The following is a 16,867-nucleotide window of genomic DNA, read 5'->3' on the forward strand; positions in this document are numbered from 1 at the left end:
GGATTAAAGGCATGAGCTATCACTGCTTGGCTTGTTGTATTCTCTTGTGTGTTGCTGATTTTCGTTTCTAGTTTGTGTCATAGTTACTGCTCCTTCAGCAGGATATGTGTTGTTGATTAGACATGTCAGCAGGGCTTTGTGTAAACAATGGGTTCATTTCTAACAATAAATCTGAACCTTTTGTAGGCAGGGTCTCTGCATTAGTAATAGAGCTAGGACACTGTATTAAAGTGGGACCTACATCAATTGGTGGAATTCAAGGACACGTGAATCAACACAGACACACAGAAGGAACACTATGTGACAATGGAAAGGGGGGTTGCTAAGAGAGAGAGAGGGAGGGAGGGAGGGAGGGAGGGAGGGAGGGAGGGAGGGAGGGAGGGAGGGAGAGAGAGAGAGAGAGAGAGAGAGAGAGAGAGAGAGAGAGAGAGAGAGAGAGAGAGAGAGAGAGAGGCCTTTCCCTGGAGTCTTCAGAAAAAAGTAATCTTGCCAACACATTGGTTTTGGGCTTCCAGTCTCCAGAATAGTAAAATCACAGGTTTCTAATGCTCTAAACTATCAACAGTTTATGACACTTTGTTCCAACAGCTCTGGGAAAATAATACAGTGATAAAAGGTAAGTTAATACATTCCTTGTTCTGAAATAGCTCCTGGAAAAGGATAAACAAGATCATTATACAAAACCATCAGGCTTGTGGGTGCCACCTTCTATTCCCTGGCTCACAACTCCGTGCACTCCTTCTTCCATCAGCTCACTGCAGACGTCAACAGAACCATGAGAGGATAGAATTCCAGGAAAGGAAGGTAACCAACAGGCATGGAGGAAATAAAGATTTTCTAAAGCGATACCTGTGTCTTTCAATCTGACTATCATACCATTGAAATGGGGAACCCTCAAAAAAAAAAAACCAGAAAATTTCCCAAGAATCTCATGCTGGGAGAAAGAAAAAGCCTCAGCCAGAGGGAAACTTGTCTCCTGGAGAGATGCACACAGCTGTAAGAACCTTCCAGATTAGTTTGCAGGAGACTGAAGTCCAGACAAAGATGGGTCCATCTGGGATGGTGCTGGCCACACATCTTGACCTGGACTGCTTAGATGTGCATATCCTTGGTCCTCTCTTTAACCTCCACTTCAGGACAGAGAAGATGGGTTGGGGTATTGCACAAGTATGTGCATCTGTACGTGTGTGCATGTGTCTGTTTGACTAGAGCTTCGTCTCTCTTCCCAATGTGGCCACATTGAATAAATCTTCTGCTTCCCACTTTTAATTTGGCTCTTTCAATTGGATTTAATTGCTGAGGATGGGTGACCAGACCTGACTTGGGGCAGAGGTTGTATCCCCAAGTTCATTAACACAAATACCATAATCAAAGTTCAGAAGTTGACAAAGCAAGATACATATTGGGGAGCACACAATTATCTAATATAACTAAATACAGTATTTAGTTATATTAAATAACCAAGGAGACCAGGGAGGGAGAGATATAAACACCACTGTGGCTTGGAATTAGATTGTATAAGGAGGCTGTCATTGACTGGAGTCAGAAAAGGTGCTACAAGTCTAAAGGTATAAAGAGTGACTTCATTTCTGAGTTTCTATTATAGACTCTGTCCTAAGTAGCTAATATACAGATAAACATTTAACTGGTAATAAAGCCAGTATTCAAAAAAAATTTAAAAACCTATTTCAATACTTACCAATTATACCTTAAATAACAATTTTAGTCTCACTTCAAAAGTAATACTTATTCACAAAAAATTTTCAAAATGCCTCAGAGAAAAACAAACTGTTAGTATGCATACCTATGGCAAAAAAAATATGATACCAGAAAGTTGTCCGTGCCCTAACCTCCCAAACCCATAAATGCATTACTTTTTTTGGCTAAAGAGACTTTGTCGGTACAATCAGTCAAGTCTGAGGAGCAAATTTTCCTGACTTACGCGGGCAGAACCAATGTTATGACATATGTTCACAGAAGAAGAAAGGGGCTGACCAAAAAAGGACCTGTGACAGTGGAAGCCAAGTGTCAGATTCAGAGGGAAATTAATGACGCTGCTGACAGTGAAGGTGGAGAAAGGAAATGAAGGAGGCACCTAGAAGCTAGGGGAAAAGGCAAAGAAACAAATACTTCCCTCCAGCCTTAGGAAGGGCAGTGATCCCGAAGGGCTTCCTCACTTCGGGCCAGTGGAAACCATTCCGACTTCTGACCTCCAAGAATGCATAATAGTAAATTTTGTCTTAAATCCTGAAGTGGGCTGAGGATAGCTCAGGTGGTAGAGTGCATGCACAAAGCCCTGGATTTGGTCCCAGCACCACGTAAAACCAAGTATACACCCATAATCCCAGAAGTAGAGGTAGAAGATCAGTAATAGCAACAAGGCCATCCTCAGCTACACATGGAGTTCAAGGCTAATCTGGGCTATACAAGACCCTCTCAAAAACCAACCAACAAAACCCACAGATAACCAACCCACTCCACCCACTAAGTTTGCTACAATAACAGTAATAGAAAGCAATGCCAATATGGTGACCACTTCCCTTAGGGCTAAATTCCAGTGCCATCCTGATCCATGCAATGACCTTCAAATGTTTATACAAATTCTCTGACCATACTCTCCTAAGAGGTCCAATTCATCTCTTTTGTAGGCTAGACTTAGCACTCTTAGTAAAGGTAGGGCTGTTGTAGGATAATCTTTGTACACTGTGAAGATGTGTCTTTGCCAAGACACCTTCTGATTGGTTTAATAAAGAGCTGAATGGCCAATAGCTGAGCAGGAGAGGATAGGTGGGACTTGTGTGGGGAGAGAGGAAGAGAAGAAGGAATCTAGGCATGCAGAGACGCAGAACAAGTTAGACATGCAGTACAGAGAAGGTATCCAAGTCACATAATATAACATAGATGAATAAAAACAGATTAATTTAAGTTATGAGAGCTAGTTGGGAAAAAGCCTAAGCTAAGGTCAAGCTTTCATAATTAATAAGAAGTCTCCAAGTCACTTTTTGCAGGCTGGCAGGCCAAGAAAGTATGACTCCCTAAGACAACAGAAATGGTGTACAGGCTCTGAGACCACACCATAAATGGCTTCCTTTTTTGCCTCTTTCCCACAAAATAAGCAACTGAGACTATTGGTCATTAGCCATTGGGAAACAGAGGATATGTGAACAAGTCATCTTGGAAGTAGCCTCAGTTCTAGTCAAGGCCTGATGACTGTCGAGATAACCAAATCTTGGGGCTGGAGAGATGGCTCAGAGGTTAAGAGCACTGACTGCTCTTCCAGAGGTCCTGAGTTCAATTCCCAGCAACCACAAGGTGGCTTACAACCATCTGTAATGAGATCTGGTGCCCTCTTCTGGCCAGCAAGCATACACACAGACAGAACACTGTATACACAATAAATAAATAAATCTTAAAAAAAAAAAGATAACCAAATCTTAACTGCAGCTTCCTGAGAAAACAGTTTTCTCGCAAACAAGATGCTCTTGAATTCCTATCTCATGGAAACTGAAACAATAAATGCTTATAATTTAAGGCACAATGTTGTTTCAAGCATTAAGTTTTGGTGTGATCTGTTGTGCAGTAACACAGAACTAGGACAACCAGTGAGTAGTCATAGCAAGTACAAATCGCTGCAGTCTGTGGTAAACAGAATCCAGAAAAGGAAACCTACAGCCTCCACTAGAGTAACGATGAACATTATGGGGTGCTAAACAGCGATGTTAGCACCACAAATTCAAAGGACAGGAAGTAAAACAGACAGCATTTTAAGAGTTAAAACATTTGTCAGCACACAAAGAAAGTGAAAGCAGAGACAAGAGTTCTCAGCACACACATGATCACAGCTTTACTCAGGACAAAATGGAAGCAGACTCCAAGAGGCAGATAGATAAACAAAATGTAGTGTGCATGGAATGGAATTACTCAGTCTTCAAAAGCAAAGAAACTAAAATACACGCAGGCTAGCTTAAATGATTCATGAAGACACTATGATAAATGAACTAAGCCAGATGGTCACCAAAGGGTAAATATATGAATCTTTTTATATGAAATTCCTATAACAGGCAACTTCATAGAGGTAATAAAGTAGTGTTCTGGTTGCTAAGTGTCAAGGGAAAGAGAATTGGGGTTTTTATGGTCTCAAAGTTTCCACAAGGGAAGACGAAAAGGTTCTGGAGATGACCGTGGTTATAGATGCACGATGTATTTAATGCCATAGAACTGTACACTTAAAAATGCTTACGGTCCAGCGGCAGAGGCAAAGGCTGTGGGGTTCAACCTCCGGCAATGTAAAAACAAGACATGCACTTTGAAAGAAAAATAGAAGGAGAGGTGAAAACAAAGGACAAAGCTCCTTCCACATAACACATCATCTTACCAAAACAATGGGGGTGTCCTTCCTTGTCTAAAAACAAAACTAAATACATAACTGGCAGCCAGGACTAAATGATACAGAAACCATTCCACTCAACCTTGATGATATTCAAAAACAATTTGTGATGTCAGGTCTTAAACAAGGGTACAGTACTTCAAAGAACAATCCATTCCTTCCCTGCAAATCAGAAAATATTTCAGATTATACAAACCTTTAAAAAGGTGCCCAGGACTAGCCAAAGCAATCAGTATCCAACCCGCGTTCAGATTTCACAGTTTATTATAAGTCTCATGAAGGTTAGTTCCCAGGTTTTATTTGGTTCTGACGTTTGGCATGTGGCTGGTACTCTAACAAATATGTACTGAGTAGATTTCCTCAAGTGTTACTCATCTTTCTAAGCCACATGCTATCACATTTCTGGCACCTTGGCCTCGTCCGTCCAATGGGAGAGTGACACCGCGAAGTGTTTAAACACAGAAGTGCAGTACTAGTTACAGTGTGTGAATCAGTACAAGAGAAAAACAGTAAAACATAAATCCACACTGTAATTCATCCAAACAAAATCATGAATAGCTTTTAGTTCACAAAATACACTTCTGAATATTTAATTTATGAATTTCCAAGTAGGTCACATAATTCTAGCTATAAAAGTTAGCAATAAGCAATTTTAAAGACCCCTTTACAAAGCTCAGTGAAATATAGACTATTATAACTAAAGGGAGATCTTTTCTTAATTTAGTCTTATTTCTCTTAACTTGGAAAAATACTGTAATCTAATATTGTAGAAATGTTTATAATACTAATAAAAATATATACTAATTAATGGGACTGCCAAGATTGTTCGGTGGGTAAAGGTACTTGGCATCAAGCCCAATAGACTGAGTTTGATCCTTGGAACTCCCATGGAGGGAGGAGAGAACCAAGTCCAATAAGCTGTCATGTGACCTCTACATAAGCTTCTTGGCAACATGCATGCAAATGCACACACACACACACACACACACACACACAGAGTAAATATATACATGTAATTTTAAGTTATCAAATCTTTTATAATGCATTCTTATAGTTAAAAACTGGCCAGTAAGTGGTTGTGAATGTCTTTAGGTCTTTAGTCCCAACACTTGGGAGGCAGAAGCAGGTGGTTGCTGTGAGTTTGAGGCCAGCCTGGTCTACAGAGCAAGTTCCAGGACAGCCAAGGCTACACAGAGAAATCTTGTCTCAAAAAACAAAACAAAATAGAAGTTAAATAAAAGACAAGCTCTTATCCTTACACAGTAGATGACCCGATGACCTTGGATAAAGTCACATACTAGGATAGGAGAACTGTAAAACATATAAAATGAGAATAATGCTACACTCACTAGGTGGTTAAATGAGAATACATCTGTAAAAATTATAATTCCATAAACTCAAGAAGTAGACTGAGATGCAAGGGATTGGATAATAATGTTAGCTATTAAATTTCATTGCCAGTTCAACAAGACACCTTTAATCCCAGGTATGGTTTCCATCAGATTTAAAAGCTATCCCAAGTACTTTTAATCCTGACATCCACAATCACATAAAATTAAAATATTAAAAATATTAAGGAATAAAGTTAGGCCTGGCATACTGGCATAGTCTTATAACCCCAGCACTTGGAAGGCTGAGGCAGGAGGAACCTAAGTTTGAAGTCACTCAGGTACAAAGTAAGTTGGAAGCCAGCCTGGACTACACAATGAGACTTTGTTTTAAAATAAACACAACAAACAGCAAAACAAAACAAAAAATAATAAAACTGTTAATTTTCATTTGTCAATGAAAATCTTGCATAGTATTATTTACTCAGGTATAATTATTATTTTGAAAAATACTGAGACAAAATTGGAAATTCTACTAAGATAACTACATAAACAACTTAAAAGGAACTATCTTGGAGGAGCATTGATCCTGGAGGGCTTCACAAAGCCATTGCTAGTGTAGCTCCGAGCCTGAAGTGCGGGGGGTTGCCATAGACATGCACAGGAATAAGGCCAAGACTCATCCGAGACAGACATCTAATGTCATTAAAACACTTTAGACTGAGACTGTATCTTGCGGATACTCACTAAATAGAGATATAGCTAAAATATTTATCTGTAGATTTTATTAAACTACATTAAAAAGTAACAGTAGAGAAATAGAAATTTACTTAATAAATATAAGTCATAAATATCAGGCCTATAAAAAACGTATTGTCTGAAATTTTTCACAAAGTAATTTACATTCTAAAGTAATTTGCCCTCGAATGATCTAATTAATGGCATAAGAGCTAGACTAACAAAGGGGAAGACCGAGTTCCATACATAATGTATTAAGACTTCCTATAGGATTTATGTTAAATCAAAGCTTTGACATCTCTTGTGATATAAAATCGAAGTGTTTGATACCCTCCTCTGTCAAAACATTCATAATCTGATATTCCTCCCACTTTAAAAAGGCAAACTATGCATTTTCTCCTATCTGGGTGTAGTTGTGCGCTGGCCTCCTGTAGACGGACTGAGCATTCCATCTGCTTACTCTCTGCAGTTGTCTACAGCAGAGCCCTGCTGCATCACCACCGAAAGCCACTACAACTGCATCCTGCCGCTAACAAAGACACAGCTATCTCTGCATCCTATTCTCAACGAGTTCACCTACATGCTGTACGAAAGCGGCACGTTACTACTACTGAACGTTATTTCGCCAGTCAAGCGAAAGATCACTTGGGCTCCGCTTTTTTTCCTCCCGTCCTCGGTAGCCCTTTCCATCAGCTGCAGCTTTGTATGCCCACTCTTGGCGACCACTGCCTGTGCCCTTGTGGCCAAGGAGGAAAAGCAGCCTTTCAAAGGGCTAGGGCTTTCTATCCTCGCCATGAATATACTCCATTCTTTGTTGTCCTCTACTCGTTTCCTTAGATACTGTTATTCCACTCCACTGTCAACAGGCATTATAAAAAACAAAACGGCTTTCTCCCGGCTCCCCTCACCACTTCTACCCCTCCCCCTTTCTTCCTCTTCTGTCAAAATCCCAGGATCAGAAGCACAGGAAATCCATCTCCTGTGCTGCAGTGGGGGGTGGGGGAGAGGAGTGGGACGACGCCCCTGCCTCCTAGGCTTGGCATGTGGCAGTAGACCCTGTGCCAAGGAAAGGTCATCGGTTTAAGGCAGTCCATGAGAAAACCACCTCCTCCCTCTCCCCTGCAGCAAGCCGGGCTATCGCAGCTCCAGCACCTACCCCATTTTCGAGCCCGGCAGCACCTCCATTCTGTCTCCAGTGACACCCCGGCAGGCTGCGCCAATACAGCCACATGTCGGTCACGTGTGTCTGCGCCCAGCCAATCCGCTGGTTCCAGACTGGAATGGGGAGCGCCCTGGTCAGCATCCAGCGGATTACACAGCTGCTTCACGCTTCTGACCTGCTTCACAGCAGGGCAGAGACCCATCCCACTGCACCGCACTGTCCAGTCGGACACCCCTACCTCGGCAGCCCGGGGTAGCTGACACTCAAAACCACAGGTCCACAGGGTGGAAAGCCCCTCATGGGATGCGGGATACTGACGGTGGGAGGGGCAGTAAATTAGATTTCATTCTCATGATTGACATGCAGCAGAGAAACAGAATTCTAGTCAGTGATTTACAATGAATAATCTGACATTATAAATCATTAACTTGTTCAGTAGATTAACTCTAATTACGACTGTATTTAGGACAGTTACCAGAAAAGCCATGATGACAAAACACAGTGACTTGTGTCTGACCTCAGAGTTCCAGCCTGGGCTAAATGTTTTTGCTCCTCTCTCACCCTCTAACTAGTCATCTGACCTCTCAGTGATTAAATTCCTTCTTTTATTAAACAAGAACAAGCATAAAATAGGAGTTAGTATATGCAGGGTGTATTTAAAGCACTCCCAGGCATACAGGGCAAGCTGTTAATTACCACTGATCCTACTGCATACTCCACATTTACTGATTTATGTGTGAGAAGGGCAAGATTCACATTAAGTCTTAAAAGTCTGATTTAAGCTTTGTCTTAAACAAGAAAATTTTTTCAAACAAATATTTCTAAGACAGGGTCTCATGTGTGCTAAGCTAGCACAGCACTTAAAAGAGCCAAGGATGACCTTGAACTTCAGCCTCCACAAAGGCTGGGACTAAAGGTGTGTGTGTACGCCACCACCCACGGTTTAGGCAGAGTTAGATCCTAAACTCAGGGCTTCTTATAGGCTAGTCAAGCACTCTACCTATGAAGCTACATCCCTTCCCTAGCCCCATCTACTGAAGTTTTAAAAATAAACTAAAATTTAGAGTTTAGAGTAAATAGAAGTATATTTACTATAATTTCTTGCATTTTTTTTCAAATAAAATGACAAGAAGCTACTAAGTGTCATTTTTGAGACAATTCCCGTTTATAAAACATTACACACAGAAGAAAATTAGGGGCTAGTGGGAGTGTGGTGGTAAGAACCACACTGCTGTGGCACCCCATGTGCCTGCTCACGTGGCCTGTAACTCCAGCTCCAGGGGAATATGACTCCCTCTCCAGGCCTATCAACTGGTAATGCACTCATGTCACAGAACCACACACAAATACACAATAAAAATTAAATCTTATAAAGGATAACACACAACAAAATAGAGATATTCTTTTGAAGGTCAGAATATGGGAGGGATTTCTAATTTTCTTTTGGGCTTTGGGTCTTTTCTCCTCTATTAGTCTCTATAAATACCTAATATGCTGTATATATTTGCTGTATGTAAGTCAGGACTTCCACACTGACCACAATATAACTGTAATTCGAATTATATACTAAAATCTTAAACATATTTAGAAAGAAAGCCTCATACTGAACAAAGGAAACGTGAATCAACTTGACTCTATTCTAAACCTCTTTCCTGAAAGACATGGCTTTACAAAGCCATTTTTAAGATCTTACTGGAAGTGCATCACTCAGTCTGCAGGACTCAGTACACAGTCATCGTCTATGACAAATTCACAATTCCTCATTCAGGATCGGCCTTCCAGAGAGAAAAATTATCTTGCAAAATAAAGAATGCATTTTAAAAGCTCCTCAAAATAACTTAATAGTCTACGAAACAATTATGCCTGTTACTTTTGACTCGGGCTATGAGTGACTTAAGCCATTACTTTAAGAAATGAATTAGTAGTCAAAACTTGTTTAAATTTTAACTACATGTACTAATACTGAAATTAGTCAGTGATTCAGTGGCACGGGGTGCTAAAGAATGACCCCAAGGCCTCCTTACACACAGACCATCAAATGATTAAGTTTCAAAGAAAGCTATGATCATTACATGTTCATAAACCTAGACTGTGGTTCAAGTATAAGAAGTCCAAAGACTTTTTATAGTCACCAGGCTGCCAACTGGATTATTCAATAAAACTCAATAATGATGATGATGATGATGATGAAGAAGAAGAAGAAGAAGAAGAAGAAGAAGAAGAAGAAGAAGAAGAAGAAGCCGCCATTAAGCCAGCTTCTTCAAGACTGAATTTTATCTTTAAAAAAAAAAAAGAACTAACGACAGCATTTCGGGGCTAGGGAGATGGCTCAGGGTTAGAATCACTTGTTGCTCTATCAGGAGAGCTGGACCCTTGATGGGTAGTTCAGACACTTGAAACAACTTTCCAAAGACTCTGACATCTTCTTCTGGGCCCCACAGAGATCCCTATGTACACAAGAGCATGTACTCTCACACAAGCGCATGGAGTAATAAAAACTAATAAAGGTAACTTTTATTCAAAATATAACACTGAAATTTTATAGACTCAAGATCTTTTTTTTCAGAAATATTTTTAATTTAAATTTTTACCAGTTTGTTTTTAGTAAATGGCTTAATTTGCAAGTGTTATTAAACAGGGATGCAAATTTTATCTTTGAAAAATTTGAACCTTAAAAAGAATTATGACCAAGACGGGTGGTGGTGGCGCACGCCTTTAATCCCAGAACTCGGGGGGAGGCAGAGGCAGGCAGATCTCCGAGTTCAAGGCCAGCCTGATCTCCAGAATATTAGTTCCAGGATGGCCAGAGCTACACAAAGAACCATGTCTTAAAAAAATAAAACAAAAAGACCAAATAAGATTAATAGGCTTATTAATGTCTTCAACTGTATGTTCTATATTTTATATATTCATTAAACCTGATTTAAGACTCACAGTTTAGAGGCTAGAGAGATAGCTCAGTTGTTAAAGAATGCTTTTCCAGAAGACCGAAGTTCAGTTCCCACTCACAATGCCTACAACTCTAGCTCTGGGTGATCTCATGCCCTCTTCTGGCCTCAAAGGGCACTCATTCATACAAAGTGTGCGCACGCGCGAGCACACACACACACACACACACACACACACACGCACACGCGCACACACAAATACGTCTTTTAAAAAACTGAACATTTAGCCGGGCGGTGGTGGCGCACGCCTTTAATCCCAGCACTTGGGAGGCAGAGGCAGGAGGATCTCTGTGAGTTCGAGACCAGCCTGGTCTACAAGAGCTAGTTCCAGGACAGGCTCCAAAACCACATAGAAACCCTGTCTCAAAAAACCAAAAAAAAAAAAAAAAAAGAAAAAAACTGAACATTTAAAGAACAGACAAGGATATTAATAAAAGCATTTGAGTTTGGTGAAGTGAGTTAAATCAGTGCTCCTTTTGACAGATGTAGTTGATTCTTACTTTTATTGGTAACTTCAGTTGTCTCTTTACTGGGGAATTCAAACAAAACAAATTTCTAGCTATAAAGAGATGCAATTCTAGGGTATACAACAACCTTTCCTGACCTCTGACAGGCACCAATCATGCACATGGTACACAGACATTCATGCAGGTAAAATAAAAAAAAAACTTTGAAAAAATAAAAAGAGGAAGGGTACAATTGAGGCATGTTCAATGGTAGTGCTTATGTCTAGGTTCAATCCTTGTTTCACCAAAACCAAAATGAGACAAATAAATAAATATAAAGAAAAATATTTATACTGTAAAAATATTCAGCATTATTTATATTACTAAAATGTTAACCTCATATTTCTAACAACAGGCTAGTTAACTGAACTTCTGGTACCTTTCCAAGATGATTAAAATATTGTAGAAGATAACATAATTACATAATTCATGCGGTATTATAAAAATACCGAACATATATATTTTATATATAATGTTTTATATAATTATTATAATACCAACTAACTTTGGAGGGCAGGGGCTGGGGAACAAACCAAGACCTTGTTTATGCATACAGTATATCAACCCAGGTACTGCATTTTCTCTTAACAGTTTTAAAAAAGACCAATTTTAAGCTGGGTGCACACCTTTGATCCCAGCACTCAGGAGGCAGAGGCAGGTGGATCTCTGTGAGTTCAAGGCCAGCTTGGTCTACAGAGAGAGTTCCAGGAAATCCTGTCTCAAAATACAAAAACAAAATACTTTTGATTATGTGTATGTCTGTGTGTGGATAGGTATGTATGTGTACAAAAAGGGCTGGGGGTACAGCCACTGGAAGATCACTTGTATACCAAGAAAAAGACCCTTGGTTCAGTCCCCAGAAAACAACTCTGCTTCCAAAATCTTACTATGATGGTTCCTTCATAGCCTCCACTGTTAAAGACCCCTCCATGCTAACCGAGTCACTGCCCTCTGCTCCGCCTTCCCACCACACCACAGTGCTGTCCTCACGCAGAGCACTGGAAATAGAAAACGTTCTACCTACATACTTAAGGTGTGTGCCTTCTCATTTCCCAAACCAGAACATAAACTCCATGAGGACCCTGGTATTTCATGTATTCCATTCAATGTATGAACATGTTGTTATGACGTAACAACATGACAATGAACACAACAACAATCCATTACCTTGAACTGAGGCTTATACAATGTAAGCGTTAATACAAAGGTTAAGGCCAGTTTTATATGGCTAGAAGAGGACAGGTTAGGTCATGTCTAGCTTATCAGGAAAAGACTTCAGAGAGCACAGAGTGTCAGAACTAGTCCTGAAGGATGCTGGGGCAGAGCGTCTCATCTTACCTGTTAGCTTAAAATTTTAAACTTTATTCTGCAGACAATGGAATAAGTATCTCAAATAAGGAGGAATGTATGGCAAGAGCAAAGTCTTCAAAAAGCAACGGGACTAGTGTCTCTTCCTACTCAAAAGGGAAAATAATGAGAAATTACAGCCATAAAATTACAGCCAAGTATAATGGTCAAAAGTATTTACAACTGGAAGAACATGTTTATAGGAATGCTCTATGGACTGCCATAGAAATTTTATTTATCAACTTTTAAATTTGTGTGTAAGCAAGTAAATTCTTTATTTTTTGTTTTTGTTTGTTTTTCAAAACATCCTGGAAAAGGCAACTAAAAATTCCACGTAGATCTGGGGAGAAGGCTCCACAGGTAGAGCACCTACTGCACAAGGCCCAGACCCTGGGTTTGGATATCCACACTAAAAAGCTGAGTTCAGGCCTAAAATCCCAGTGTTGCAAAGTATACAGGAGGAACCCAGGGGCTTCCTTGACTGATCAATCTAGCTGACTTGGCAAGTCCCAGGTTCAGTGAGACCCTGTGTCATATAATAAAAAAGTTGGGGGGGGGGGGTTAAGGGAGGAAGGAAAGACAGAAGATGCTTGACCTCTGGCCTCCACATGCACGGGCCCACAACACCCCCACCCCATACAAACTAAACCGAGGTTATATCTCACTCTAGTCAGAATGCCAAGGAATCAACAATACATGCTAGTAAGGATGTGGGAATGCAATGGACACCACACACAGACGTTTACACACTGTTGATGAGACTGTACAGTCACTACAGAAACCAGCATGGAGGTTTCTCAAAAATAATTAAAACTAGTATCATCAAAGGACTTAGCTATACCACTCTTGGGTACACACCCAAAGCAACCTGAGTCAGCATACTACCAAGATACTTAAACATTCGTGTTTACTGTTGTAATATTCACAATAGATATGGAATCAGTCTAGCTGTCCACCATAGATAAATGTCGTAAACATACAAAGGAGTTTTATTTGGCCATAGGAAAAAAAAAGAAATTGTTTCATTTGTGGAGAAATGGGTAGAAGAACTCAAGATCATCACATAAAGAGAAATAAGTCAGACTGACAAATACTTTGTTTTCTCTCATGTTAGTAAAGTACAGAGAGCTTGTGTATGTGTGTGTAGGGGAGAGAGAGAGGAGAGAGAAAAGGAAAGAGAGAGTGTAAGGCAGAGAGAGAGAGAGAATGTGTGTGTGTGTGTGTGTGTGAGAGAGAGAGAGAGAGAGAGAGAGAGAGAGAGAGAGAGAGAGAGAGAGAGAGAGAGAGAGAATATGACATAAAAAGGCAGATTATAGCATGGTTTTAATTCCAGCACTCAGGAGGCAGAGGCAGTTTGAGGCCAACGTGGTCTGCAGAGCAAGTTCTAGGACAGCAAGGGTTACTATACAAAGAAACCCTGTCTTGATACCTCTCCCCCAACAAAAAAGGCAGATTATTTGAGATGGAAGAGTAGTAAGGGAAGGCAAATGTTTCCTCTCATGTAAAATCAATCAATCAATCAATCAATCAATCTATCTATCTATCTATCTCCATCCATCCATCCATCCATCCATCCATCCATCCATCCATCCATCTTCTGTCTATCTGACATGAATACAAAGGAAGGGGCTATTTGAGAGTGAAGAGCACACAGAGACGTGTTTTTGAGAGACTATTCATCGTAGTAAAGCAGGATTAAAATTTTTCATTAATATTTCTTGTCATTATAGGCCAAATGATCCAAGCTTGCTAAATGGAAAACAAATTCTAAACCTTCCCTAATGTAACAGGCCAGTGTCACTTAGAGTAGGAGACGCTGGGTTTCCGGGCTACTAAAGGTAGTACTTAACGTGCGGATTTCATTTCATTCCAGGGCAAGAACGGTCACTAACAAATGGGTTCATATGAGTGTTTGATATTACATTCCAGAGAGACAAGGACGAATGAATCCAATGCACCTAGTATATGCGAACCCTCTTTCACATCAGGTACTGTGACCTTTCTTGGTGCTGGGGACTGGCTGCTTCTGAATGCTAGACATGTTTTCTACCACTAAAGTACACTCCCCATCCAGACTAATGTTTTTAAAACAGAAACATTCATTTTCTAAGTCTTTTAAAATGTATTTTGTAAAGGTATCCAAAGTCAGGTACAATTTATTGAAACACTACATAGGTTCTTTTATAGAAGCCAAAAGCAAGATTCAAGAATTGTACTAAATTTCATTTCACATTCAAATACCTTTCCCAACTAATAACAACAACTATCAAAAAGTCTCTTGATCTTAAACTATCCTATACCTCTGGTAGTATGAAAAGCGCCTTTTCTTAACATTTCCCCAAAGTTCTGCTATTAAAACAAAACAAAATCGTTCAATAACAGGTGGGGCAGAAAAGGGGCACCTTTCCAAGTGCTCTCCATGGCTGAGAATACAAAGTTCTTTTTTACAGAGAGAGAGAGAGAGAGAGAGAGAGAGAGAGAGAGAGAGAGAGAGAGAGAGAGAGAGCCCACCACTAGCAGCTGAGGAGCTAGTAACATCTGATGGCTACTGGGAGAGTCAGTTATTGTTTTTTAATAATGTGACCTATTGGGCTGATCACACACCAGAGCATGCCCCAATCCTAATACTAGCAGGGTAACACAAGCTGGCCTTGATGGAGAAATGTGACATTATTAATAAAAACCAAGAGACAAATACTGGGGTTCAGACTGAAGGTCAGAAAAGCAAAACAGCAGCTGAGTCATGGTGGCACAGCACATGCCTTTAATCCCAACACTCAGGAAGGCAGAGGCGGGCGGAGCTCTCTGAGTTTGAGGCCAGCCTGGTCTACAGAGTGAGTTCCAGGACAGTCAGAGATACACAGAGAAACCCTGTCTTGAAAAAAAGAAAAGAAAAGGAAAGGAAAGAAAAAAAACCCAGCCGGCCACAGGCTCTTTACCTCTACTTCAGTCTGAAATGGTGATCCTGCCTTCCAGAATCTCAGAATGAGAGTGTGTCTAAGAGCTGTCTCTTCCTGTCTTATAGTCCTCTCTAGAGCTGGGATTAAAGGTGTGCACCATTACCTGGTCTGTAAGGTTGACCAGTAGGGTTGTTTTACTCTCTGATCTTCAGGTAAGCTTTATTTATTAAAATATAAATGAAATCTCACTACAGAGGAAGAAGAAAAGAAAGAAGCAATAACACAGGTGGGTGAGAAGGGATGGAAAGGTTGAGGGGAACAAACATGTTCAAAATATATTGTATGAAATTCTCAAGAATTAATATAATTATTTAACAATAAAAAGTTATTGGAGAAAAACTACTTACATAATCTGCCAGACATTACACACATTTGCAATGATATCTGAAGCATATCTTTTCCTGGAGAGACATAAATGACTCTTTTATCCAGATTCAGACCAAAGATTCCACCCAAGCTCAGCTAGGTTGTACCAGTGAGTTTACTGGGCTGCTTACAAGAGAATGAGCAAGAAGTAACTAGGCAGTTGGACCACTGAAAGTACCAGTCCTCGCTGTGGGGGAACAAGCTAGGTCTGGTGGGCATTACAGAAATGGTGACATGAATTTCCAACACAGAGCTGTGACCCTACAAAGCCTGTCCCTGACTAGAGCTAATCTAAGTGTGATCTGAGTTTTAAATGTCTGTGTCTAACTCTTTTTATAGAAAAGTTACCTGAAAGAGGGGTTCCATATATTACATCAGGAAATACATTTAAGAAGCATAAAATATGGTATGCCTTTATCTTGTAGACTTGCAAGTAAATCAATCAGGCAGAAGTCAATGCTTTGTCCTAACCTAATTAAAACTGCTGTAGTGTTTGAATAAGAATGTCCCATAGGCTCATGTATTTGAATGCTTTGAAAGTGGCACTACTTGAGAAGGATTAGGAGGTGTGACCTTGCTGGAGTAGGTGTGACATTGTTGGAGGAAATGTATCACTGGGGGTGAGCTTTGAGGTTTCAAAAGCCTGAGTCAGGTCCAGTGTCTCTCTCTTCCTGCTGCCTGCAGATCCAGATCCAGAACTCTTAGCTACCTCTTCAGCACCATGCTTTTTGCTGCCAAGTTCCCTGCATCACCCTCTGAAAACTGCCCCAGTTAAATGCTTTCTTTTATAAGAGTTGTTGTGGCCATGGTGTCTCTTCACAGCAATAGAATACTGACTAAGACAGCTGCCAAATTTGAGTTCAGGTTTCCATTCTCTAAGAACCAACGGCAATTAATTCTCATATAAATAAAGAATATATTTATTTATCATCAAAATATTCTTATACCAATGGTGGGTGCTTAATTTCAATAAAAATGACAAACAGTAAGTATACATCTACTAGGTAAGAATTAAATTGCATAAAATACTCAAAGTAATAAACTGGAAGCCTCTGCTACAATAATCATAGGGCCTTTGACAGCCAGTATAAGACAAATAAAACATTTTAATTTACAACTCAGTAA

The 16,867-nt window shown here is 40.1% G+C and overlaps 2 protein-coding genes across 14 annotated transcripts in view; both read right to left on the bottom strand.

The window, feature by feature from the left end:
• Positions 1-16,867, bottom strand: part of Kif20a (kinesin family member 20A) — a 464,558-nt gene that overhangs the window by 366,266 nt on the left and 81,425 nt on the right. The gene's annotated exons all lie outside the window — the stretch shown is intronic.
• Positions 1-16,867, bottom strand: part of Apc (APC regulator of Wnt signaling pathway) — an 86,419-nt gene that overhangs the window by 57,788 nt on the left and 11,764 nt on the right. For 3 of the 13 annotated variants that reach the window (XM_075969012.1, XM_075969006.1, XM_075969005.1), the window contains exon 1: positions 7,610-7,670. The exons of 8 other annotated variants lie outside the window; for them this stretch is intronic. The gene's annotated coding sequence lies outside the window, so the exon portion shown is untranslated. Of the gene's footprint in view, positions 1-7,609; positions 7,671-16,867 lie in introns of those variants that run through there. 2 more of the 13 variants (XM_075969004.1, XM_075969001.1) reach the window with 1 other exon arrangement.

This window comes from Microtus pennsylvanicus, chromosome 4, assembly GCF_037038515.1.
Source record: "Microtus pennsylvanicus isolate mMicPen1 chromosome 4, mMicPen1.hap1, whole genome shotgun sequence".
NCBI lineage: Eukaryota > Metazoa > Chordata > Mammalia > Rodentia > Cricetidae > Microtus > Microtus pennsylvanicus.